Below are 26,613 nucleotides of genomic sequence, written 5' to 3' on the forward strand. Positions count from 1 at the left end.
TTCGACTAAAGGTCCTAAGGGAAAATGCATGGGGAAAACGCGTTTTGGGACCCCCTTTTTTCTCAGCCCCACTTGACGAATCACCCCGAGACTTTCAGGGTAGGAGCTGAGCGGAGCGCCCCATTAGTTTTGATAATTTTTCGAGGATTCGTCAACCGGCGCCAAAGTTATTCAAAATAGAATTTTCAGATTTCCTATGGGAACTCGGTCCTAACTATAACTATCTACTGGCGACCGCCAGTAGATAATATATATATATATATATATGGCAGAGAGGTAGTCCTCAGGTCAGGGCAGAAAAAAAGATTTAACTTTTTTTTTTTTTAAATCGCGGGGGTGCGCGCACCATGCGCGCACGGTGAAAAACCATTTAAAAAAAAAAAATTTAATACGTAGTTTATTGTAAAATAAATATATATAAAAAAATAATAATACATACATAACTTAGCATTTAAAAAACCGTACAAATTCACTGAAAAAAACATAGGTTTCACACACGTTATAGTTAGGAATTAGCATTTAAAAAACCTTGCAAATTCACTTAAAAAACCATAGGTTTCACACATGTTATAGTTGGGTGGATATTTTACTCGTAAAAAACCACTGAAATTTCCCCGTTATAGTTACTTCAGATAACTATAACTTGCGCGACCGCCACTCTATCACAAGGAGGATGTCATCAGTGATGTCAAGGGTGATGCCACTGACCATGTCATGAGTGATGTAATATGTGACGTCATGAGCACAGGATTGCGGGCGTGCGAGTTATAGTTATCTGAAGTAACTATAACGGGGGAATTTCATTGGTTTTTTACGAGTGAAATATCCACCTAACTATAACATGTGTGAAACCTATGGTTTTTTAAGTGAATATATATATACATATATATCTACATACATTCGCAAAAAGTTACCTTAACAGAGGAGCCCACCACACGGGAATTTGCTTTACAATTTATTCAAGGCAGTTTGTCAAAGTTGGTAGGATCCGCAAGCAGTCATTACGCCAGACGCGTTTCGGGGCCCTGCCCTTAATCATTGGCTATGAACATCCGTAAGCAGGAAAACATCGTGAGCACCTGGTATTTGATTGAGTCCACTGCCCCAGTGGGCCCAGCCACTCGCACGGCCTTTTGGTCATTGTAGTGCCCAAACTTTGTATTACTCCAGTGAGCTGTTAAACCTACAACAAAAATAAAGTGCAATTATTTCCTCAGTGGGTGGCTTTGCTGTCCTCCATTATTTTGATAAGCACCTCGCACCCGTCCTATTCGTAGTGACTACCGTTCAGCATCACTCAGGTCTGCGTTGCCACAGCAGGACTCCTCCATGGCTAGGAAGGCTGTCAAACATACATCTGCAAAAAGTTACCTTAACAGAGGAGCCCACCACATGGGTAAGTATTTGCTTTATAATTTATTCAAGGCTGTTTGTCAAAGTTGGTAGGATCCGCAAGCAGTCATTACACCAGACGCGTTTTGGGCCCCTGCCCTTAATCATTGGCTATGAACATCCGTATGCAGGAAAACATCTTAAGCACCTGGTATTTGATTAAGTCCACCGCCCCATTGGGCGCGGCCGCTCGCACGGACTTTTGGTCATTGTAGTGCCCAAACTTTGTATTACTCCATTGAGCTGTTAAACCTGCAACAAAAATAAAGTCCAATATATAAATATATATATATATATATTCACTGAAAAAATCATAGGTTTCAGGCACATTATAGTTAGGAATTAGCATTTAAAAAACCTTAGAAATTCACTGAAAAAACCATAGGTTTCAGGGGCGTTATAGTTAGCTGGACTTTTCACTCGTACAAAACCATTGAAATTCCCCCGTTATAGTTAGTTCAGCTAACTATAACTCGCGCGCCCGCAATGCACTGCTGATGTGACGTCATCAGCAGTGCATTGCTGGCGCGCGAGTTATTGTTAGCTGAACTAACTATAACGGGGGAATTTCAAAGGTTTTGTACGAGTGAAAAGTCCAGCTAACTATAACGCCCCTGAAACCTATGGTTTTTTCAGTGAATTTCTAAGGTTTTTTAAATGCTAATTCCTAACTATAACGTGCCTGAAACCTATGGTTTTTTCAGTGAATTTCAAAGGTTTTTTAAATGGTAATTTCTAACTATGCCTACAGAGATAGGACATGTGAAGAAAGAAGAAAAAACGCACAGAAAGAAAAAAAAGAAATGCAGAAAGAAGCAACAGAAGTCCTCAAAGACGAAGAAAAGTGCAGGAAGAAGGATAACGTGCAGAAAGAACAAACAGAAGAGCAGAAAGAAGACTTGTTGCAAAATCATCCTGTACCCTGAACATTTTCAGATGGATACTGGTGGTAACTGAGTCTGACTAACCAGTCCATGATTTGAGTACTGCAAGGAGATTGCCTGGGTGAATTTATAAGTGGTTGGGTTTTGGTGCAATTTTTGCAATTTTTTCAGATGGGTACTGGTGGTAACTGAGTCTGACTAACCAGCCCTAGAGCCAGTGCTATGTTAAAAGATACTCAGAATACAGTGAAAACAGCTACATACACTAGGGAACACTATGCATTGGGGTCCCCCTGTGATTAGCATGACCTCCTCTGTAAGCCCCTAGTATATAATAGGGCAGGGGATTAAAACTACCTCTTAAAACGCGCCACAGGGAGTGTTTGCACACGTCACCTCAGGCCCCCATCCCCTCCCTTCCCCACTGTGTAAACACGCCCTGTGGCCATTTTAAGTTGGGGGATTAAGTCCCCTTGAATCCTGAGGGTCTCTAGGGTCCAACTAGACCGCTAGGTACCTCCAGTAAGCGCCACAGAGCTGCTTTGCAGAGAGATGTAAAAAGGGGCACGGCCTAGACCACCTCTCTGCAACGCAGTGCAGTGGCGCTTACTGGAAGCACCTGGTGGGCTAGTTGGCCCCAGGGTCCCTCAGGATAGAAGGGGAATCATTTCCCCAACTTAAAACGCGCCACAGGGCTTGGTTGCACACGTTAACTCAGGCCCCGTCCCCTCCCTTCACCACTGTGTAAACACACCCTGTGGCCCTTTTTAGTTGGGAGATTAAGTTCATTTGAATCCTGAGGGTCCCTAGGGTCCAACTAGCCCACTAGGTACCTCCAGTAAGTGCCACAGAACTGCGTTGCAGAGAGGTGTAAAAAGTGGCACGGCCTGGACCACCTCTCTGCAACACAGCTCAGTGGCGCTTACTGGAAGCACCTGGTGGGCTAGTTAGCCCCCAGGGGCCCTCAGGATTGAAGGGGAATTATTTCCCCGACTTAAAACACGCCATAGGGCGTGTTTGCACACGTCAACTCAGGACCCGTCCCCTCCCTTCCCCACTGTGTAAACACGCCCTGTGGCCGTTTTTTAAGTTGGGAGATTAAGCCCCCTTGAATACTGAGGGTCCCTAGGGTCAAAATAGCCAACTAGATACGTCCAGTAAGCGCCATTGCAGAGGTGTAAAAAGGGGCCCGGCCTGCACCACCTCTCTGCAATGCAGAGCAGTGGCGCTTACTGGAAGCGCCTGGTGGGCTAGTTGGCCCCCAAGGTCCCTCAGGATTGAAAGGGAATTATTTCCCCAACTTAAAACGTGCCACAGGGCGTGTTTGCACACGTCACCTCAGGCCCAGTCCCCTCCCTTCACCACTGTGTAAACGCGCCCTGTGGCTGTTCTAAGTTGAGAGATTAAGTCCCCTTGAATCCTAAGGGTCCCTAGGGTCAAACTAGCCCACTAGGTACCTCCAGTAAGCGCCACAGTGTTGCGTTGCATAGAGGTGTAAAAAGGGACGTGGCCTCAGAACACCTGTCTGCAACGCAGCTCACTGGTGCATACTGGAGATACCTGTTGGGCTAGTTGGCCCTCAGGGACCCTCAGTATTGAAGGGGAATTAATTCCCCAACTTAAAACTGGCCAGGGGGCGCGTTTGCAGAGTGCTGCAAGGAGGGGGCGTGGCCTCCGGCGCGATGCCGGTCTTTTATTTTTTTAAGAAGGAGGGTTGTATGGCCCCCCCTTCTTTTTCTAATTTATTGGCCCTGGGGACCCCATCCCCCAGGGCCTGCACCCTAATTGTTTTTGTTGAAAAAAACTTAATTTGGCCCTCCCAAGACCTTAATCGGCCCCGGGGACCCCAACCCCCGGGTCATGGCCTTTTTTAAAAAATTCTTTAGGAGGGGGGCTGCGTTGCCCACCTCCTCAGGCCACTTATGGCCCCGGGGACCCCATCCCCCGGGGCCGGCCTTTGTTTTTTAATATTTTAAAAAAATATGTATCTATAGAAACACCTAGGACATGCTGAACAAACCATATGTACCTATCATCATGACGATTTGTGTGATATTCATTAAAAGGCGACTATGCATGCAATGAATCCACGTGAAATGTATTTGCACCGCTAGTGAAGATCTGATGTGTCTGACGCCCTACCATGCCTAATCCTGGCGCCCCCGCCGGTGGGTACTCTCAAAGTAGACACCCTTGTTGTTTATTTATACAAACATGGGTAGCTATTGACGGGCACATTTAATACACACGCACACCAAGCCATTCAAAGGGGATTCGACAAAAACTCAACCAAACTATGCAAGAAACCCCTCTCACGGTTAATAAAACACATCCACCGCCGGATGTGTAATACTTTTTATTTTACTCTCTGGAAAGGAGACGAACCTCACTTGAGAGTCACAGCGTGCTCCTGGCTGAGCCCAATGCTGTGTTACACCCACCAGTGCCCGCCAAGTGCCACACACCTCTGTGTTGTATTCCACCAGCTAGTGCGTATGCTATGACACTCTCTAGCCCATGTGCACTGTAACACCACCCCGTGAATGTCATACCACACTTGCCTTCGCACGGGTTATATTGCCCCATCTAACGTGCCTTCCTCGATGCCTATGTTATAACGCACAGCTCTATGCCATACATATTACAATCTGGGATCCATATCTTTGTCACAGTGCATATGCAACGTTACACTCCCCAGCACATATTTTATATTACAACTTTAGAGACTAGTTAGGTTACACAACACTGCCCTGTACATATTACACTCCAAGGCGCATATCGCATAGCACGCGCTAGTGCCTTTGCTATCTCGCGCTCTCCAATGAATCTGTCATTGCGCACAATGTATTGCATATTATATTTCACGCCCTGGTTCATCTTATATCACACTTTTTGGTGCATAGTTTATACCATATACTATATCTAGTTTTCATTTTCAATCGTGCTCTCAGGACTATGTTCTATATAACGCTGCGTCCACCTACCTTTTTCATGGGCATTACATTCTGCGATGGGGGGTGGAGGGTAAGGGGGTGTTTCTGCCAAGTGAGCCTGGAGTCACAGTCACAAACGTTCTCTTCTTACTGAATAAAAGTGAGATTATGCTGCATACTTGTTCATATTTTAAGTAGTTCGCACAGACACACATTTTAAAAACAATAACGTTCCTAATACCCACCTTCTCTGAACAGTTAGCTTGCTGCCCCATCCACCTCCTCCCTATCCTCTGTTGTCTGAATCCATGGACTAGCTTCCTCCCTCCTGCCATGCATGGTCTAATGTGCTGTCACCGCCCTCCATTTAGCATGATGTACCAGTCCACTCCTCCTGCCCTCCATTGCCCAAATCTATGGCCCATCATTGACCTCCTGCTTAGCCTCTGTGCTTAGCTTGCTGCCCCTATTCTCCTTCCCCCTGCCCTCCGATGTCTTTGTGCAAGCCCCTGATCCATCCTTTTTGCCCACCATGTTCCATGGACCTGACACTTCTATCTACTCTGACTGTTCTGTTGATCTGCCACTCCCCTCCCACCTTCCTAGCATTGTCAGATGACTGTAACCTGTCCCTGCCACCTCCACCCTGCCTGTCCACATGCCATGCCCCTATCCCCTTCCTCCTGTCCTCCATGGTCCATTTTACTGCCACACCCTTCTGCCCTCCCTGGTCTGTTGTGCTGCAACTGCTCCTCCTGCATGCCCCGCGCGGTCTGTTGTGAGGCCCCTTCCCCTGAACTCTCTTGTCTGTGCCCAGGTCCTGACCCTCCCTTCTATCCTCCATGGTCCTTTGTGCATGCCCCTGCACCCTCCTTCTTGCCAATCATAGCCATTGTGTTGCCACTAACCCTCCCGCTTGCCATGCATGGTCTTCTGTGCTGCCATGGCCCCTCCCACCTTCCCTGTGTGGTCAGCTAGCTGCCCCTGACCCCCCTCCCACCTTCCCTCCATGGTCTGTGTGTATGCCATCATAGTCTCATTGTTGCTGTCCATGGTGTGCCTTGTTTCTAGTGCCCATCCTGCCTGACCTCCATGGTCATCTTGCTGCTCCTGCCCTGCCCCCTTGCCCCCAGCCCTCTGTTTCCATGTGCAGACCTCTATTCCCTCCCTCCTGTCTTGTCTGTTCCATTGTAATGCCCCTGATCCGTCCCTCCTGCCCTTTATGGTCTGTTATGCTGCAGCTTTCTCTCCTGTCTGTCCATTATGGTCAGCTAGCTACCATTGCCTCTTTCCCCTCTGTTCTCTGTTGTCCATGTGCATGGTCCTGTCCCCTCTCTATTGCTTTCTATGGATTGTTGTGCTGCACTCCCGTCCTGCATGCGCTGTGTGGTGTATTGTGCTGCTGCAAACCCTGATGCCTGCCCTGTAGGGTCAGTTTGGTGCACCTCTCCATGTCCCTCCTGTCCTCTGTTATCCGAGTCCATGTCCCTACCCCAATTCCTCCTGCCTACCATGATCCAATGTACCATACTTGCGAACATTTCGAACTTGGTATGAGGGAGATTTTGAAAAAAACTGGGGTATTAATTTTCCCCTTTGAGTTACATTGAAAAAGAGGAGATTGTAGACAGGAGACAGATCAAATAAAGCCCATTTGAGCTTAAAAACATTGGACATTTCCTGGCTGAAACGGGTCTGTTGGCATGTATGGTTGTACTACCACTGCCTCTTCCTTCTGCCCACAGTGGTCTATTATATTGCCACAGCCGCTCTTGCCAGTCCTGTATTGTTGGTTTGTTGCCCATGTCCCCCTTTCCACTACCCTCCATAGTCTGTTGTGCTGCCACTCTCCTTCCTGCCTGCCCAGTGTGGTCAAATTGCGCCTCTGCACTCTCCTACCTGCCTTCAATTTTCAGAGTCCGTGCCCCTGGCCTCTGCCTCTCAACAGTATCCCAATGAACAACTAGATTGCTAACATTCTATATTTATTACAAAAGTGTGGAACGCCTGACGTCATCTTGATGTAATCAAAACTGTAATACCTAGAGCATTTCCTTTAGAAATTACATATATGAGAGGGTCTTATTTGCATCAAAATTATGGTTAGTGCTCTAAAAAACTAAAATGAGGACATATTTTTTGAGTTTTCAAATAGCGAGAAAGAACTTGTAAATTATTTGTAATCTTTATGTTTTTTTATCCAGTTGACTACTTGACTAAATGTTGCACCTACGGCAGAGGATGTGGTGTTACTTCCAGAGATGCAGACTTTGCACCTGGGCAACCAGGTTGGAGTTTCTAATTCAGCTCAAAATTCTGTGATTCTGGTCAAATCACTTAATCTCCCCATGTCTTCAACCAAAATGAATTTGGTCTTGTGTGATGTAACCAATGCTCATGTAAAGCACTCCAATACCTGACAAGTCTGCACTATATAAAACTGCAAATACACAAAAAATAAGTGTTTTGCACACTTCTGTCATTGGGCTACATGTGGGCTACATCTGGGTGATCTTTGTGCTGCATTCTGGCTCTTTTGTCTCTGGTGGCCATCTTGGGAGATTTATTTGTTATGAAGTTTCCTAATTTCCTCATTTACTGCAGTCTCCTCAGTAGGAAATGCTTTCAGTTTTTTACTTTGATTCCATCAAGAAGGTATTCAGATATGTCACACATTTGCCATAAATTCTTAATGTTAGCACTCTAGTTGCTCATCAGATCACTGTAGTAAAGCTACTGCTCGCCACGGAAGTCTGCTGCTGGTATTAAAAGTGCATGTTTCAGTCTGCATATCAGAATTTTTTAATGAAATAGAAGAGGATTTGAGAAGTCACTCAAAATGTGCCCTAAGTTTTTCTTTCTTCAGCACTAATCATAATTTCTATGGCAAAATGAACCCCCTCAATGTGTTCCTTTATAAATTAAATGTTTTAAGTGTTACCAGTTTATTCCAATCAAGATGGCTTCAGGTGTGCCATACTTTTGTCATAAGTAAGACTGTTAGCGCTCTAGTTGTTTGTTAGAATACTCTGGGACATTCTGTCATTGGGCTATACTTGGGCTACATCTGGGTGATATTTGGGCTACATTTGGGCTCTTTTTTGTCTCTGGTGGCCTTCTTGGGAGATTTATTTGTTATGAAGTTTCCTAATTTCCTCATTTACTGCAGTCTCCTCAGTAGGAAATACTTTCAGTTTTTTACTTTGGTTCCATCAAGAAGGCATTCAGATGTGTCACACATTTGCCATAAATTCAGAATGTTAGCACTCTAGTTGCTCATTAGATCACTGTAGTAAAGCTACTGCTCACCAGGGAAGTCAACTGCTGGTATTCAAAGTGCATGTTTCAGTCTGCATGTCAGAATTTTTTTATGAAATAGAAGAGGATTTGCGAAGTCAAAATGTGCCCTAATTTTTCTTTCTGCTGCACTAATCATAATTTATATGGCAAAATAAACCCCCTCATTTTGTTCCTTTGTAAATTAAATGTTTTAAGTGTTACCACTTTATTCCAATCAAGATGGCATCAGGTGTACCATACGTTTGTCATAAGTAAGACTGTTAGCGCTCTTGTTGTTCGTTAGAACACTCTGGGAAGCTGCCGTAGAACACAAAGGAATAAACTGACAGTCTCTGCCCTTGGTGGATGTACATGTTTTACTGAGAATGTCAGACTTCATTCTCACATGACTGAGAAAGATAATGTGAATTTTCAGAAAATATGCTCTCAGTTTAGCTTATAGATCACCTTCCAAACCTCTGAGGGAAAAGCATGAGAAAATAGTTTTCTCTCAAACATGATTCATGATATCACAGCAGAAGGCTTTTTCACATGGTAAAATCACCTTAGAACACACCACAATTCCTAAAATGAGTATGGTACCATCAGCAAATGATTTATAATGTAACTAAAGTCTTAAAACCTTCTATTAACTGCAATGCCTTTTAATGACGTGCTATCATGTATATTGGTCCCAAGATGGCTGCCAACACTTCTTGGATGAAGTACTGACAGCCAATCAGATCTCACAATGAGATGTGTGGTTATGCTTCGTCCAGATATATCTATCTTTTTAACTCTAATTTTCTCAGAAACTACTGAATGGATTTACAGCATTTAAGCAAAAGGCACGAGTCTGAACTGAGGACTACCTCTTTGCCAAATTTAGTGTAATTCCGTTCAGCAGTTCGGGCTGTAGCTGCGTCAACAGGTCCTATGGGAAAATGCATGGGTAAAACACGTTTTGGTACCCCCCTTTTTTCTCGGCCCCTGCTTGACGAATCACCGTGAAATTTTCAGCATAGGAGTGGACCAGAGCTGGCCAAAAGTTTGGAAAATTTTGTGAAGATTCGTCAATCGGCACCAGCGTTATTCCAAATAGAATGTTGCAGATTTCCTATGGAAAATAGGTCCTAACTATAACTACCTACTGGCGACTGCCAGTAGGTAATATATATGTGTGTGTGTGTGTGTGTGTGTGTGTGTATATATATTCACTGAAAAAAACATAGGTTTCAGGGGCGTTATAGTTAGCTGGACTTTTCACTCGTACAAAACCATTGAAATTCCCCTGTTATAGTTAGTTCAGCTAACTATAACTCGCGCGCCCGCAATGCACTGCTGATGACGTCACATATTACATCACTCATGACATGGTCAGTGACATCACTCATGACATCACTGATGACATATATATATCCAAAACATCACAGGTTGCCCTCTATGGAACGGACTCCCGGAAAGTTAACCTCTGCCTGAGGACTGCAGCACAATCAGGTTACGACTTCAAACAAATCTGTTATGGGCTTTACGCGTTTCAAACTTTCAGCGGATCCTGAGCGCCTCGACAACGCGGCGCTTATGGGAGCGGTAAGCTCGATTGAGAGACTGTTTTGAAAGCAGCACATGCAGTTTTTCGCACCTCAAAACAACCATACCTATGGATTTTATTTAAACATGAGAAGGGGTGAGATGACTACACCCACTTGGTAAATATTACACATTGGAAACTGTAAAGACCAGAATTCTTTGCACGCACAAGGTGAAACGAAACGCTTACTATGGCGATAACACACGCCCACTGGGGCGGGACTTGATGAATAAAATCAGCAGGTGTTCCATTGTGAAGTGGCTGTCTTTCTCTAGTGGGGCTTGTGATCAAGAACGAAAGTTTGAAACGCGTAAAGCCCATAACAGATTTGTTTGAAGTCGTAACCTGATTGTGTTGCAGTCCTCAGGCAGAGGTTAACTTTCCGAGAGTCCGTCCCATAGAGGGCAACCTGTGATGTTTTGGATTTGAGCGGCCATGCCTGGTCGCGTGACGAACCGCCGCTTTCAGCGGATCCTGAGCGCCTCCACAACGCGGCGCTTATGGGAGCGGTAAGCTCTATTGAGAGACTGTTTTGAAAGCAGCACATGCAGTTTTTCGCACCTCAAAACAACCATACCTATGGATTTTATTTAAACATGAGAAGGGGTGAGATGACTACACCCACTTGGGAAATATTACACATTGGAAACTGTAAAGACCAGAATGCTTTGCACGCACAAGGTAAAACGAAACGCTTACTATGGCGATAACACACGCCCACTGGGGCGGGACTTGATGAATAAAATCAGCAGGTGTTCCATTGTGAAGTGGCTGTCTTTCTCTGGTGGGGCTTGTGATCAAGAACGAAAGTTTGAAACGCGTATAGCCCATAACAGATTTGTTTGAAGTCGTAACCTGATTGTGCTGCAGTCCTCAGGCAGAGGTTAACTTTCCGGGAGTCCGTCCCATAGAGGGCAACCTGTGATGTTTTGGATTTGAGCGGCCGTGCCTGGTCGCGGGACGAACCGCCGCTTTCAGCGGATCCTGAGCGCCTCGACAATGCGGCGCTTAGGGAGCGGTAAGCTCGATTGAGAGACTGTTTTGAAAGCAGCACATGCAGTTTTTCGCACCTTCAAAACAACCATACTTATGGATTTTATTTAAACATGAGAAGGGGTGAGATGACTACACCCACTTGGGAAATATTACACATTGGAAACTGTAAAGACCAGAATGCTTTGCACGCACAAGGTGAAACGAAACGCTTACTATGGCGATAACACACGCCCACTGGGGCGGGACTTGATGAATAAAATCAGCAGGTGTTCCATTGTGAAGTGGCTGTCTTTCTCTAGTGGGGCTTGTGATCAAGAACGAAAGTTTGAAACGCGTAAAGCCCATAACAGATTTGTTTGAAGTCGTAACCTGATTGTGTTGCAGTCCTCAGGCAGAGGTTAACTTTCCGGGAGTCCGTCCCATAGAGGGCAACCTGTGATGTTTTGGATTTGAGCGGCCATGCCTGGTCGCGTGACGAACCGCCGCTTTCAGCGGATCCTGAGCGCCTCGACAACGCGGCGCTTATGGGAGCGGTAAGCTCGATTGAGAGACTGTTTTGAAAGCGGCACATGCAGTTTTTCGCACCTTCAAAACAACCATACTTATGGATTTTATTTAAACATGAGAAGGGGTGAGATGACTACACCCACTTGGGAAATATTACACATTGAAAACTGTAAAGACCAGAATGCTTTGCACGCACAAGGTGAAACGAAACGCTTACTATGGCGATAACACACGCCCACTGGGGCGGGACTTGATGAATAAAATCAGCAGGTGTTCCATTGTGAAGTGGCTGTCTTTCTCTGGTGGGGCTTGTGATCAAGAACGAAAGTTTGAAACGCGTAAAGCCCATAACAGATTTGTTTGAAGTCGTAACCTGATTGTGCTGCAGTCCACAGGCAGAGGTTAACTTTCCGGGAGTACGTCCCATAGAGGGCAACCTGTGATGTTTTGGATATATATATATATATATATATATTTATATATATATATATATATTCAGTGAAAAAACCATAGGTTTCACACATGTTATAGTTAGCTGGACATTTTACTCGTAAAAAACCAATGAAATTCCCCCGTTATAGTTAGTTCAGCTAACTATAACTCGCGCGCCCGCAATGAACTGCTGATGACGAAACATATTACATCACTCATGACATGGTCAGTGACATCACTCATGACATCACTGATGACATCTCAAATGACATCACTGATGACCTCACTGATGACATCATCCAGTGAATGTGTGTTTTTCTGAAAATTAAATATGTTTTATATATGTATATCTCAAGGTTGATGGAAGAATAAATGGGTATATTACTGTCTAAATGGATGATTTCTTTTTGAAAAATTGATTATGTAACTGACTGATTAAGTGTATCATAGTGAATACATGGCTTAGTGAGTAATGTTTAAATATATAAATATCTGTATCATTTTTTCACTTTGTGTATAAGTGGCTGCATGGGTTGGTGAGTAGCTACATGGGTGTCTATATAGGTTATTAGTTGGTTTTTTGAGTATCAGTCTGAGTGGCTGCATGGTTCGGTGGGGGGTATGACGTAGTGCATAGGTGCATGAATGAGTGACTCACTGTTTGTATGTGTTGAACAGAGCATGTGTGCAGGACTGCATGGGTGGATGAGTGTATGTATGGGTGTGTTAGTGAGTGAATGACTGTCTCAATAGTGTCTTTATGAGTAACTACATATGTTTAAAACTAGTATATGTGACTATTGGTTTATATATGTGAGTATATGTGAGAGTGAGAGATTGAAAGAGTTCCTGTATGAATAAGTATGTATTTCCATAAGTGATTGTTTAAAAGACTAAGTATGTGTAAGTTTCCGTAGAAGTAAGTGTGGTGGTGTGTGTATAACTGTATATGCAAGTAAATGTATGTTTGATTCTTTATTAGCATGAGTGACTATGTGTGTGAGTAGCTCTATGGATGAGTGGCATTGTGTTACAGGATGTATAGGTGTATGAGTACATATGAAAAGTGAGTACATGTATGAGTGACTGTATTGGACTGTTGGTGAATGAGTGGATGTGTATGTGGATCTTAGAATTACTGAAGAGGTTGTTGTAACTGTTATTGGTATGTCCATTGTTTTGTAAATTTTAGTCTCTATTTTTGAATGTGTGTATCAAAGGTTTTATTAGGGGAAGAGGAGGTCTGCCACTCTATCACAAGGATGATGTCATCAGTGAGGTCATCAGTGATGTCATTTGAGATGTCATCAGTGATGTCATGAGTGATGTCACTGACCATGTCATGAGTGATGTAATATGTGACGTCATCAGCAGTTCATTGCGGGCGCGCGAGTTATAGTTAGCTGAACTAACTATAACGGGGGAATTTCATTGGTTTTTTACGAGTAAAATGTCCAGCTAACTATAACATGTGTGAAACCTATGGTTTTTTCACTGAATTTCTAAGGTTTTTTATATGCTAATTCCTAACTATAACGTGTGTGAAACCTATGGTTTTTTCACTGAATTTCTAAGGTTTTTTAAATGCTAATTCCTAACTATAACGTGTGTGAAACCCATGGTTTTTTCAGTGAATTTGCAAGGTTTTTTAAATGCTAATTCCTAACTATAACGTGTGTGAAACCCATGGTTTTTTCAGTGAATTTGCAAGGTTTTTTAAATGCTAATTTTTTTTTTCTTCTATTTTTTCTAACATATTTTTATTTTAATTTTCTTACCTTTTATAAAGACTATGATTAAATTTTTAAAATTCTTAAATATGTTTTTTTTTATATATTTTTTAAAATAAACGTAAAATTTATTTGTAGTACTTTTTTTCTAATTTTTTTTTAATTTTTTTAGTACGCGTACCGTAAGCTCACGGTAAGCGTACGGTTTACGCAACGTCCGTAATTTTCCTACGCTGCTTGCGTATAGTTACGCAATTTGCGTAGCCGCGCGTACTCCGCGTGGGACGCGTACGCGTGTACGCTACACGCGCACGTTACGCGAAAGTGCCGGGAGTCACTGTTATGCGCATGCGCGCAAGCGCGTGTCTTTTTTACGCGCATGCGCACTTTTGCCGTAAGCGTACCGTAAGCGTACCGTAAGCGTACGGTAGGTCATGTGATCATGAAACACAACTTTTGATTGGTTGAAACTACTTTCAGTTCTAGAACTCTCCTACACCACACCCATTCCCCTCATTTCTGCTTGTGATCCCTTGGGAGAAGGAGCTGGTTTGTCTTTGGGATACGATGGCAGAACAGCAGAGCTCTTCTGAGAGTGAGGCTAGCACTAGCAGCACTGTCTTGAGGCAGAGATCGAGGAAACAAAAGCCCTCTTATGTATGGGATTATTTTACTTTTCCTGAAGGCCAGCAAAAGGTAAATGCACCCTTAGTGACTTGTAAGCTGTGTAAGCGTGTACTTTCTAGAGGTAATCCTAACAGGAAGTATTCCTTTGGGAATCACACCATGAAGAGACACCTCCAGGATGTACACAGAAGGACACATGGTCATCTTTTTGGAGGTAACTCTTCAGAAAGACAAGCCAGTACATCCACAGCAGCTCAGCCTGAACCATCATCTGCAGGGCTGACTCCTTCTTCTGCAGGTCAGGTGAGCCCTTCATCTGTGGGGGGAGAATCTCCTTTTGCTGGCCCTCTGGAAATCAACCCTCGATTTCGGAAGGTTGATATTCGATGCACATTTTGTCAAGATCTAATTTGCTATAGGGAGACCAGTGTTTCCCTAGTGAACAACAAAATAGATCAACACATTTGTCGCTTTGAATAATTTTCCCATGCTTCCTTTCCTCTGTCCCTGCATGAACACAACGGTTCTTTTAAGAGCCAACCTTATCTTTCATCTTTTTTTTACATATGTTTTTAAAAACTTTTTTTTATTTTTTTTTTACCGTACGCGTACGGTGCGCGTACTTTTTTTTTTTTTTTTTAAAAAACACTAAAAATCAATAAACACATTACAAGGTCCTTGAGAGACTACAATTATTATTATTGACTTACCATACTCACTGAAAAAATATTTATTCATTTGTTTTTTTTAAAAATAGTTTTAAAAATGTTTGTAGTTTTCGAAAATTTTCTATATCTATCTGGAAAAAAAGAAAAAAGTATTAATATTTTTAAAACATTTTATAATACAGTACACATATTTACATTTTTTTCCATAAAATATTTTTGCCTTATTTTTGCTGTTTTCAGAATATATTGCATTTCACTATAAATTGTGAAAGCAATTGCATTCATCACAATCACAAAGATTGTATTAAAAAAGCCCTGATTCTTTTTTTACTTAAACTTAACATTATAGAAATGCATAATATTCTAAAAAAATATCATCTAATACCAATACTTATTTCTTTAAAATACCGTCTGATATGTTTGTTTCAGAAGTATAATCACAATATTATATCTCAAATAACTCCAAAATACATCTGATTTCATTTCCTTTAGACCAAATAGTAATTTTAAAATTCTTTTTTGATTAAATTTCCAATGGTAATCCAATAAAATTCTAAAGTTTTATTTGTACAGATCTCACCGATTCTCTGTAACAATTCCTTTATTGTATTTAAATATATTACTACATTTCTTTTCACAATAGTCACAAAACGAAATTTCTATGCCAATTTGAATGCACACTAACTGCTCTTTTTTTTGGGCAAGTGAAAATCACTTTTACAAACTGTCACATTATGAAACCACTTTTCAGATTTTTTAAAAAGCCCATGTCCAGACTGCTACACTACAGCAAGGGCAACCAGCCTTAGTGATGCTGAATGTATTTGCATTACAGACTGAAACCTGAAAACCCCACTCGCTTGTAAATACTGTGCATGACTATACATGGCAAGCACATGGGTGTGTGCTAAGACTCTGCTTCTTCCCCCAAAAATTCGCTCCCCCTTTCCATCTAATGCAACTGTGAAATCACCAGAGCAAGACGCAATAAATCTCTGCCTATAATTCCTCTCTGCACACAGAGTCATGTTTTCACATTAGTCCCAAAACGAAATTTCTTTGCCAATTTGAAAGCACACTTACTGCTCTTTTTTTTTTCGGGGCAAGTGAAAATCACTTTTACAGACTGACACATTATGAAACCACTTTTTTTGATTTATTTAAATGCACATGTCCAAACTGTTTTTTCAGACCACCACCATGTGTATTCTCGGTGACTGCCTACACTCCAGCAAGGGCAACCAGCCTTAGTGATGCTGAATGTATTTGCATTACAGACTGAAACCTGAAAACCCCACTCGCTTGTAAATACTGTGCATGACTATACATGGCAAGCACATGGGTGTGTGCTAAGACTCTGCTTCTTCCCCCAAAAATTCGCTCCCCCTTTCCATCTAATGCAACTGTGAAATCACCAGAGCAAGACGCAATAAATCTCTGCCTATAATTCTTCTCTGCACACAGAGTCATGTTTTCACATTAGTCCCAATACGAAATTTCTTTGCCAATTTGAAAGCACACTTACTGCTCTTTTTTTTTTCGGGGCAAGTGAAAATCACTTTTACAGACTGACACATTATGAAACCACCATGTGTAACTACAACAAAAACAATTTCCATTTCTATTATTCATTTCTTAAGTTACCACATACATCCCCTCTCAAACTGTAAACTCACCTTTAAAATTAGTTAGTTGTGAAAGAAATGTGACACTCAAACAGCAGATTATCAGAGCCAGGATCTCTGTTGTGTTCACCTCTCTCCTCTCAGCAGAACCAGATAATGGCAAACTTTCCCTCTATTTTTCCACACATATACTTGTAAGTTTCAAATCTCAGTGCTTCCCCCTTTTTTTCAAATGTAATCACACATTTCTATTGGTTGAAAACCAACCCTTTTCCAAAAGTACCCTTCCCCCAACTTGACTTCTGCCTAGTACCCTTCCCCCAACTTGACTTCTGCCTGCTACCATAGCAACAGCTCATGGAACACTGCTGTGTTGAGTTAGATCAGAAGTTCGCCAAACAATGTTTCAATTCCACAGAGCAAGAGTGCTTGACTTTTCAAACCTAACAGCAAATCCACAGTACTGTTCTTTGGTTACACATTTTTTTTTACCAATACAAAACATGCTTCTATTAATTTACACATACAGCCTAGTTTTTATTCTAGAATGGTATGAAACAGCCAATCAGTTCTTTTTGTTTTGTAAAAAATATGTATGCCTCCATTTCCAAACTGTCTTTCTTTTCATATTGCCATTCTACTGAAAGACACCTCCTGAGTGCATCCAGTTCTCCTTTGAAGATGTTCACAGTGTGGATTGTAGGGCACAGCTATGTCTTCTGGAGTGAAAAGTTTGCAGAGAAAACAGGTATGGTGAGAGACCTTGCTTTGCCAAATGTAGACATTAAATGGATTGGTCAGAGAGGGTTAAAGTGGCACCAATTGATGCCATTGGTGAAATCCTTCATTCAAATCCAACACCCTGACCTCATAATAGTGCACTGTGGTGGCAATGACCTAGGCACTTTGACTGGGGTAGGTCTGGAAATGCTTATGAAGGACACCTTTGCACAACTGTTTACACTTTTCCCTAAAACTGCCTTTGTGTTTTCCAACATATGCCAAAGGCAAAAATGGAACTGGTCCAATCATTCTGTTTCTGCTTTCCTTAGTGACTATTGTATGGGTGCCATTTACCACAACAACTTGCGTTATGACATGCAAGACATTTATAGAGGAGATGGTGTGCACTTCAATGATGAAGGGAACAGAGTCTTCCTCTTGAACCTTAGACTCTGCATCGGTACTTACTTGTAGGTACCACTTAAAAAATGACTTCATAAACACAACAGCTCTTTTTAGAGCTCCCTAATATCTAAACTCTTAAATCTGCTTTTCATTTATTTTTTTTTTATTTTTTTTACCGTACGCTTACCGTAAGCTTACCGTACGCGTACCCCGTGATTTTTTTTAAAATCAATAAATGTTTTTTTTGTACTTTTCTGTCCTTCTTTGACCCCCTTACAAATGTTAGGGGGTCTGTAACTCTCCTCATTGCCCCCTTTCCTTGTTTTCACTCTTTTTTTCCAGAGTGAAATACACAAAATGGCGGCCGCCGCTTCCTGGTTTCGACCGATTCGAATGTTTACTAAGATCTAAGAGCCAATCAGAATCGCGCTCGCGCACGCCACCGTACGCTTACCGTAAGCGTACGGTAAGCGTACCGTAAGCGGGCTCAGATATATATATTGATTTAAAGGCTATTTTCTCAGAATCTACTGAACAGATTTACACCAAACCTACAAAAGGCACTTCCTTGACCTAGGGACTACCTCTCTGCCAAATTTTGAGTAATTCTGTTCAGCCGTTCGGGCTGTAGCTCGTTCTAAAGGTCCTATGGAAAAATGCATGGGAAAAACGCGTTTTGGGACCCCCTTTTATCTCAGCCCCCGCTTGACGGATCCCCCCGAGACTTTCAGGGTAGGAGCGGAGCGTAGCGCGCCACCTATTTTGAAAAATTCGCGAGGATTCGTCAACCGGCGCCAAAGTTATTCAAAATAGAATGTTGCGGATTTCCTATGGAAACGTGGTCCTAACTATAACTACCTACTGGCGACCGCCAGTAGGTAATATATATATATATATATATTCACTGTACCCTCAACTTTTTCAGACGGATACTGGTGGTAACTGAGTCTGACTAACCAGTCCTAGAGCCAGTGCTATGTTAAAAGACACTCAGAATACAGTGAAAACACCTACATACGCTAGGGAACACTATGCGTTGGGGTCCCCCTGTGATCAGCATGACCTCCTCTGTAAGCCCCTAGTATATAATAGGGCAGGGGATTAAAACTACCTCTTAAAACCCGCCACAGGGCGTGTTTGCAGACGTCACTTCAGGCCCCTTTCCCTCACTTCCCCACTGTGTAAACACGCCCTGTGGCCGTTTTAAGTTGGGAGATTAAGTCCCCTTGAATCCTGAGGGTCCCTAGGGTCCAACTAGACCACTAGGTACCTCCAGTAAGCGCCACAGAGCTGCGTTGCAGAGAGATGTAAAAAGGGGCACGGCCAAGACCACCTCTCTGCAACGCAGCGGAGTGGTGCTTACTGGAAGCACCTGGTGGGCTAGTTGGCCCCCAGGGTCCCTCAGGATTGAAGGGGAATTATTTCCCCAACTTAAAACGCGCCACAGGGCTTGTTTGCACACGTAAACTCAGGCCCCGTCCCCTCCCTTCACCACTGTGTAAACACGCCCTGTGGCCGTTTTTAGTTGGGAGGTTAAGTTCATTTGAATCCTGAGGGCCCCTAGGGTCCAACTAGCCCACTAGGTACCTCCAGTATGCGCCACAGAGCTGCGTTGCAGAGAGGTGTAAAATGTGGCACGGCCTGGACCACCTCTCTGCAACGCAGCTCAGTGGCGCTTACTGGAAGCACCTGGTGGGCTAGTTAGCCCCCAGGTGCCCTCAGGATTGAAGGGGAATTATTTCCCACACATAAACGCGCCACAGGGCTTGTTTGCACACGGGGCTCCCAGGCCCCGTCCCCTCCCTTCACCACTGTGTAAACACGCCCTGTGGCCGTTTTTAGTTGGGAGATTAAGTTAATTTGAATCCTGAGGGTCCCTAGGGTCCAACTAGCCCACTAGGTACCTCCAGTATGCGCCACAGAGCTGCGTTGCAGAGAGGTGTAAAAAGTGGCACGTCCTGGACCACCTCTCTGCAACGCAGCTCAGTGGCGCTTACTGGAAGCACCTGGTGGGCTAGTTATCCCCCAGGGTCCCTCAGGATTGAAGGGAAATTATTTCCCCAATTTAACCTCTTCAATGCCTATGACGAGCTGGTCTCGTCATGGGCCGCGGTTGCGCTGTGCCCATGACGAGACCAGCTCGTCATAAACCCCGCCCGCTAATGAAAGCGCCGGCACAGGGCGGGGAAAGGGGCGGGCACTGAAGGGGTTAAAACGCGCCATAGGGCGTGTTTGCACATGTCACCTCAGGCCCCGTCCCCTTCCTTCCCCACTGTGTAAACATGCCCTGTGGCCGTTTTTAAGTTGGGAGATTAAGTCCCCTTGAATCCTGAGGATCCATAGGGGCAAAATAGCCCACTAGGTATGTCCAGTAAGCGCCATTGCAGAGAGGTGTAAAAAGGGGCACGGCCTGCACCACCTCTCTGCAACGCAGAGCAGTGGCACTTACTGGAAGCACATGGTGGGGTAGTTGGCCCCTAGGGTCCCTCAGGATTGAAAGGGAATTATTTCCCCAACTTAAAACATGCCACAGGGCTTGTTTGCACACGTCACCTCAGGCCCCGTCCCCTCCCTTCACCACTGTGTAAACGCGCCCTGTGGCCGTTCTAAGTTGAGAGATTAAGTCCCCTTGAATCCTAAGGGTCAAACTAGCACACTAGGTACCTCCAGTAAGCGCCACAGAGCTGCGTTGCATAGAAGTGTAAAAAGGGGCGTGGCCTCAGAACACCTGTCTGCAACGCAGCTCCCTGGTGCACACTGGAGATACCTGTTGGGCTAGTTAGCCCTCAGGGACCCTCAGTATTGAAGGGGAATTAATTCCCCAACTTACAACTGGCCAGGGGGCGCGTTTGCAGAGTGCTGCAAGGAGGGGGCGTGGCCTCCAGCGCGATGCCGTTCTTTTATTTATTTTATTTTTTTAAGAAGGAGGGATGTGTTGCCCCCCTTCTTTTTCTAATTTACTGGCCCTGGGGACCCCATCCCCCAGGGCCTGCACCCTAAATTTTTTGTTGAAAAAAATAAATTTGAGCCTCCCAAGGCCTTAATCGGCCCCGGGGACCCCAACCCCCGGGTCATGGCCTTTTTTTTATTTAAATTCTTTAGGAGGGGGCTGCGTTGACCCCCTCCTCAGGCCACTTATGGCTCCGGGGACCCCATCCCCCGGGGCCGGCCTTTGTTTTTTAATATTTTAAAAATATATATATTTATAGAAACACCTAGGACATGCTGGACAAACCGTATGTACCTATCACCATGACGATTTGCGTGAAATTCATTAAAAGGCGACTATGCATAGAATGAATCCACATGGAATGTATTGACACCGCTAGTGAAGCTCTGACGTGTCTGACGCCCTACCGTGCCTAATCCCGGCGCCCCCGCCTGTGGGTACTCTCCAAGTAGACACCGTTGTCGCTTATTTATACAAACATGGGTAGCTATTGACGGGCACATTTAATATACACGCACACCAAGCCATTCAAAGGGGATTCAACAAAAATTCGACCAAACTATGCAAGAAACCCCCCTCACGGTTAATAAAAAACACATCCACCGCCGGATGTGTAATACTTTTTATTTTACTCTCTGGAAAGGAGACGAACCTCACTTGAGAGTCACAGCATGCTCCTGGCTGAGCCCAATGCTGTGTTACACCCACCAGTGCCCGCCGATTTCCTCACACCACTGTGTTGTATTCCACCAGCTAGTGGGTATGCTATGACACTCTCTAGCCCATGTGCACTGTAACACCACCCCGTGAATATGTCATGCCACACTTGCCTTCGCACGGGTTATATTGCCCCATCTAACGTGCCTTCCTCGATATGTATGTTATAACGCACAGCGCTATGCCATACATATTACAATCTGGGATCCATATCTTTGTCACAGTGCATATGCAACGTTACACTCCCCAGCACATATTTTATATTACAACTTTAGAGACTAGTTATGTTACACAACACTGCCCTGTGCATATTACACTCCAAGGCGCATATCGCATAGCACGCGCTAGTGCCTGTGCTATCTCACGCTCTCCAATGAATCTGTCATTGTGCACAATGTATTGCATATTATATTTCACGACCCGGTTCATCTTATATCACACTTTTTGGTGCATAGTTTATACCATATACTACATCTAGTTTTCATTTTCAATCGTGCTCTCGGGACTATGTTCTATATAACACTGCGTCCACCTACCCTTTTCACGGGCATTACATTTTGCGATGGGGGTGGAGGGTCAGGGGGTGTTTCTTCCAAGTGAGCCCAGAGTCACAGTCACAAACGTCCTCTTCTTCCTGAATAAAAGTGAGATTATGCTGCATACTTGTTCATATTTTAAGTAGTTCGCACAGACACACATTTTAAAAACAATAAAGTTCCTAATACCCACCTTATCTGAACAGTTAGCTTGCTGCCCCATCCACCTCCTCCCTATCCTCTGTTGTCTGAATCCATGGAATAGCCTCCTCCCTCCTGCCATGCATGGTCTGATGTGCTGCCACTGCCCTCCATTTACCATGATGTACCAGTCCACTCCTCCTGCCCTCCATTGCCCAATTCTATGGCCTATCATTGACCTCCTGCTTAGCCTTGCTTAGCTTGCTGCCCCTATTCTCCTTCCCCCTGCCCTCCGATGTCTTTGTGCATGCCCCTGCTCCATCCTTTTTGCCCACCATGTTCCATGGACCTGCCACTCCTATCTACTCTGAGTGTTCTGTTGAGCTGCCACTCCCCTCCCACCTGTGGAAATATGGATTTTTATGATCAGTTATGTCCCCTATCTTGGACCCCAACGGTTTCATGTATAAATCACAAGTACATGTATGTTTCCTCCAGTTCCAGTTATGAAGACGCAAACACATGTGCGGCCACCGTCAACATGTCCTCTTTCAGATCAGCCATGAATGGGCCGGATATTCTATTCCTAAGTATGAAAGGCCACCGGCTTTATATGGTTCATTTATCCCATTTTTCAGTCCAGGCGAGTAGGCCCTGATTCTGCCATTAAGCCTTTTCCTGCCTTCTGCCTCTGAAAGCTCCAGTCTGAGCTCGCATCTGTACCCATGAACTTTGTCCTACTCCCTGCGCGGCTAACGGTGCCTGACTCGATCTGTCTGCTTGCCAAAAACTGTATTTCACCTTCAAGATTATCTGCTCTGCTCCGCTCCTCACCCAATGCATTCCTGTCTAGTAGTTTAAGTAAACATTCTTCCAGCTACCAAGCAAAAGGCCCGGCTTCTCTGTCTTTATGCAAGTAATTCATAGCCCTGTTACCATGGAATATTCCTACCCCCTCGCATCTAGTGTAGACACTTAGACGCTTGTACACGCACTAACAGTCAGTATAGTCAGTATAGAATAAGATTCTATCCTAAGAGACCTCTCTTTTTGGATAACATAGTTCTTTAAACATAGGATGTTAGATATGATTTGGGATTAGGTTGACATAACCCCAGACTTCTGTCTCCACATGTAGAGCTAAATGTCAAGTCCCCTTCACCCCCTAGTTGCACGTCAATCACACGTCATGCTGCTGCGTGCGCATCTCTGCCAAGTATTTCTGCTGACATTGCGAAATTCTTTCATGGAACCACCCTATTGTGACATCATACCTGATGACGTTCTTTAAGTTACGCCCAGTTACACCCATTTTAGTTACGCATGTATGTTCTTATCTTTGTTATCAACTGTTACGCCTCCTGCATCTGTTTCACTGTAATGCCTATTGTATAAAAATGATTACTTGTCAATAAAGTTAGCCCTTCACTTCCTGAACCTTCGTGGTGATGGAATATGGAGTCCATCAATTCGAATTGATTTTGGAATAAAGCCCGTTCCGAACCCCTAATACCACGGATTCTGCCTCTTATTTTACTGAGCTATTATTATAGATTTTCCGCATCAAATTAAGTTCCGGTAATTAAATTATTTACCACATATATGGCGCCCGATCAGGGACACTTTCTCATCTCACGCGCCGGAGGTGCGTTGCAGGCCCGGTCTCCTGCCACAGCTGGACGGACAATAACGCGTACCCACAGGATTTCCTGTATCTCCCTCCTGCCGAGCGGGGGTAACTGAGGCTGCGATCAACACCCAGACGAGGCGGTGAGAAGTGCGAAGTATCCCAACCAGAGCCTAGCTGAGAGAGCAAGATCCGAGGTATACAGAGGCCCATCAGTTCCGAGGTTCCGAAGTTGCGAGTCGAGTCCAGTCCGGTCCGAGTCCAGTTCAGTTCAGTTCCGAGGCCTTCCGTTCCGAGCTACCCAGTGAGTACCATTGCCGGGGAGGCGTTCCGACGTGCACATAGTTTGTGCCGGTCAAGACGGGTTTTGGGTACACAAATCCGGTCTGCACTGTTTTAGCAGTGTATCTGTACTGTTTAGCAGTATATCAAGTATGTCTAGTATATAATCCAGAATTACCTAGTTAGTGCCGAGTATTATGCTTAGTGACTAGTTCCCTAAATGGCCATCATTGTTGTTCATTAAATGTTAAATGTTAAAATGTTTTAAATACGTTCTGCATATTGTGGTGTGAATGACTGTTCATTATTGTGTTTTGTTGTATTAAACGTGTTCAGAATTAGGTATCAGATCAGTTCTCAATATGCCACTCTTTTCGAAATTAAGACAGATAAAAACTAGAAAAGGGGTACTCGAAGAAGCTGTTCCCATTCCTCCTAGGGACACTCCAGGGTACTTCATGTATCATAAACATGGCCTAGACGCCATATTATTTCTTGATTTATGGGTAGACTACACCAAGGAATTACCAGAAAGTCAGAGGTGGCCCGCAGCTGGGACCTGGGATGCAGATTGCATCGTGAAAGTAGAGGAAGAATTATGGAAAAAGAAAGCTAGACAGTCACAGAAAGATGCCATTGAATTATGGCGTAAAGAATCATATAGACGTACAGAAAAAGCACTCAGACAGGAAGAGAAAAGTAAGGAGAATTCAAATAAAGTTCGAGAAAATCTATTAATTGAAGAAGGTACTCGAGTAAAATCAGAACAAATAGACAGACAAAGAAATGCCCTTATGAATGGTATGTATCCTCTTCTGGCCGAAGGATTACCTAAGGCTACTCCGGAGATACCAAAAGATTTGCCACCCCCATTGTTCCCGATAAAAGTACATCCCAAAGGGCATCCCAGAACCGCAGAAGATGTTTTTCTTTCCTCTTATTTAGACGACGCAGCTCCCGAGTATGCTAATGCTGCGCCACATAGACCGCCTGCCGAGGGGGTTCAACGCCAAGACCCTCCTCCGTCTGTACCTCCGCAACAACAAACTCCGACACAAGTTCCGGCAAGCACATCTGTTTCGACAGCTGTACCCACACCTATGGTTGCTATATCACGTTCAACGAATCCTTTCACATCCAGCACCCCAGGTGGTGCTACGGGAGGTACAGCAAACATTTTTTCCACGCCACCCAGAGTAAATAAACTTTCCTTTCAAGAATTAGCCCACCAACGTACGCCCAAACTAGTAACTCCCGACGCGCTTAAGGAACTTCTAATAGATTGTAGATATGACCCGGTGCCCGTAAAAGGGGACGAAATGCTGCTGGCATCATTACGTATCCGACGAGCTGCAATATATTTAGGGAGGCTACCAGGAATGACTACACATTTAGAAAATATATATCACTTTGTCCAGTCAGGACGAGATTCTGAAAGTATTAATAGAGCCTTGGAGTACCAGAAAGTGGAGATACAGGGGGAACTGTTACGTTTCCTCATAAATTGTGTGATCAGAAATCAAGACCGACCAGGGGTAAATCCGGAAGAAATGCAAATTCTTACCACATGGAGTCGGAATATATCAGAGGGGAGACATGATAAACGATCATGTATAGTAGCTATGTGCCGCAAGATCCGCAAAGAAGTAGAACGAATACACAAAGAAAGATTAGCAGTAGACGAGCCTGAACAAACCGAGGAGGAGGAAGAATTAGAACTGCCCACAGGACAGTTAGAAACTATGGCCTATGTAGGTAGAGGAAGATCTTGTAATAATACTAGAGGCTTTACTGATCCGATACGTCCAATACGTCCAGATAATAACAGAAATTTCCAAACCCCTATAATAAATATAAGGTCCCCCGAACATTCGTTCCAAGCTGCTGACAAATTACTCCGAGAACGAAGGGGTTATCATATACTCGATTCTATGGACGAACAAGAATTAGCCAGGTCAGCCGTTCACTGGGTTGACAGTCCCGGAAAATATAGTGATGATACATTAGCGCACACGTTTTTGAACCTCACCCCAGATGAACAGCGTTTAGCTGGTATCTATATGGTTCAACAACTCCTTATATTATATAAAAGCCAACACTCCGATCCTGGCCCCTTACCTGATATATTGACTGAATTACTCACGAATAAATGGAGAGGTTCAGGTACTGAGTTAATTAGAGAAATACTAGAATCCAGAAAGCAGTACATTCTTTTTGTATGTCCCGAACATGTCTCACTGCCCATAAAAGAAAGAACGACGTATTATATGGATAGACAGAATCCCTTACGCGAAGTGCACCCGATAAAAGGTGATGACAATCAGTTTAAACGTGTGTTTGTATACACACCCATATCTAAAATAGAACTATTAGAAATGAAGAAAGTGGTACCCAGTCATGACAAAGACCCAGCGGGTTTCCACCGTGAAATTAAAGACATGTTGCTCATGGGAGAGTATACCTATCCCGACATTATGACAATATTGAAGGTATTAATGCCTGCGGGCATTTACGAAAAACTCAAGGAAAAGGATTGGGAGGTGGGAGACCAGAAGATAGATTGGACAG

The 26,613-nt window shown here is 43.9% G+C and overlaps 1 long non-coding RNA gene across 1 annotated transcript in view; it reads right to left on the reverse strand.

The window, feature by feature from the left end:
* Positions 1 to 1,084: 1,084 nt before the first annotated feature.
* The window catches only part of LOC146870195 (uncharacterized), a 212,943-nt gene continuing 187,414 nt past the window's right edge, over positions 1,085 to 26,613 (reverse strand). Inside the window, exon 4 of the long non-coding RNA XR_014959349.1 lies at positions 1,085 to 1,183. This is a non-coding gene — a long non-coding RNA (uncharacterized LOC146870195). The remainder of the gene's footprint in view (positions 1,184 to 26,613) is intronic.

This window comes from Triturus cristatus, chromosome 1_1 (genome assembly GCF_964204655.1).
Source record: "Triturus cristatus chromosome 1_1, aTriCri1.1, whole genome shotgun sequence".
In the NCBI taxonomy this organism is placed as follows: Eukaryota; Metazoa; Chordata; class Amphibia; order Caudata; family Salamandridae; genus Triturus; species Triturus cristatus.